We start from the raw sequence: 2,041 nt of genomic DNA, 5'->3' as shown, positions 1-2,041 counted from the left end.
GTGGCTCACGCCGAGACTTCCTACTGCCCAGAAGGGTTTTTCCCTTTATGTCACAGAACATCATAACAAGACTCCTTGTGGTCAGGTCAGGATTTACATAACACTAAAAGCAGTGAACTGTTTCTAGAAAGTTTTATATTTGAAGATGTTTGGTGTGTAAATGTTAACTTAGCTCATATATTTACAAAACTCTTATTGAAACTTAGTTTTTGTGCCATAACAGTGTCTTTCCCAGATTACATTGTAACTGGAAATAAGCATTTTCTAAAATAAGTAATAAAAAGTGGCCTTACATCTAACTCAGCGGTTCTGTAGTTGGTGGCTTGCTTTCCTGGGTGGCGCCTGGAAGTTTTCAGAGAGACGGTTTTGGTCATCTTGGGTGCGATGAGGAGCAATGCCTTGTTGCAAGATCGGCCCCAGGGGGGGGGGTCTCTGGGGGTGGCCCTGCCTTGTGAGGGTCCCGGCTACAGTGCCACCTGGAGACACGTGTGAAAGGCGGCTTCCTGCTGTCATGAGTCCCCGTGTGCCTGGCTCTGGGCCTGGGGAGACAGGGACCTCTCCTTGTCAAGGCCAGTGCGTGAGGCTCTGGTGAAGCTTACCTGTGTGGAATTCCATGTCACAGCACGCCAGTGTCTGCATCTGTGACACCCTGGGAACAGTGTGATTCCGGCCCGTGAACAGGAACACAGTGGCCCTCCTAGTCCTCTGTGAGCCCACGCGGGAGTGGTTTCCAGGGAGGCAGTGGGTGCTCCAGGCCCACGGAGATGCCTCTTCCATCCTCAGCCCCAGACACAGGGGGCTTGTCCATGCCTCAGGCCACAGACACCGTGTTGGGGACAGTCTGAGAAAGGGGACTCAGCCGGCAGAGGGCCGCCCAGCAGGCCCCTCCACGCCATACCCTGGGGACAGCGCCCCGGTGGCATTGGGACCCCCATCACACCTCAGCACAGTAAGAAGACACCGAGTAACACAGACGTGCCCCAGACACCCCCAGAGGGCCACCCCATGGGTACAGCAGATTCCCTGGTTCTCGGGGGAGAGCAACAGGGAAGGGAAGAGGCCTGACTGTGAGCATGAGATGAGGTGGGCCCGGCACAGGGCTGCAGTGACCTGGGATGGAAGGCCCAAGCACCTACTGTGGCTGCCAGGCACCCCAGTCTGGCCACCTCCGTGCATGTAGGTGTCGGGGGCCTCGCCACCGCATGGCCCCCCAGAGGGCATCCCCTATCCAAGGCCACAGCAAAACTGGCAATAGAGCCGCACACGAGACCGCGGCCTCCAGGGTCACGGCCGGGGGCTGAATCTCTCACCACTCCTCTCAATCGGCAGCTTTGGGAGTTAATTCACCTCTTGACCTTGCAGATGAGTTTTCTCATCTGAGAAATGGGTGTGCGGTTTCGAGGAGCGGATAAAGGTGGAGGTGAAAGGATTTCCAGAAGCCTAGCCCACATGATGCTTCTGTCCACAGCCTTGGGGGAGAAATATAAAATAGTCCACAGGAGGCTGAAGCCTTCCCCTGCCTACACAGTTTGACGTTTTGCCTGTACTTCAAAACAAAACCATTTTATCCATACAATGGAATATTATGCAGCTCTAAAAAGCAAGCAAGCCATGACACAGGCTACACCGTGGATGGACCTTGAGGACATTACGCAGAGAGAGGAGCAGTCACAGGAAGCCTGTGTGGAGAGACATGAGAAACCTGGATGAATAGAGACAGAAGGGACGACGGAGGTGTGGGGTGCCGGGGGGACTTGCTCAAGGACACAGTGTGGCCTTTGGGAGCATGGGAAGTTCCGGAAGGTGGTGAAGGCGGCCCACGGGGTGAATGGACTTGCTGCCACGGAAGGAGCACGTAAAAAAGGATGAAGCAGAAAATGTCCCAGTAAGCACATGTACCGCCAGCGGGATCTTAAAATACAAATCCAGACGCTCCAAAAACTCCGGTTTCAAGGGAACTAAAGTGTGTTCGTGGGGAGAGCAAAACCCCCAGAGCCACCCTGGAGGCCATGCAAACGGCCAGGGGGATGTGGGCGTGCGC

The sequence above is a fragment of the Carlito syrichta genome, unplaced genomic scaffold (genome assembly GCF_000164805.1).
Source record: "Carlito syrichta isolate Samal-C Ts95f unplaced genomic scaffold, Tarsius_syrichta-2.0.1 Scaffold309850, whole genome shotgun sequence".
NCBI lineage: Eukaryota > Metazoa > Chordata > Mammalia > Primates > Tarsiidae > Carlito > Carlito syrichta.
This window is presented reverse-complemented; position numbering follows the sequence as displayed.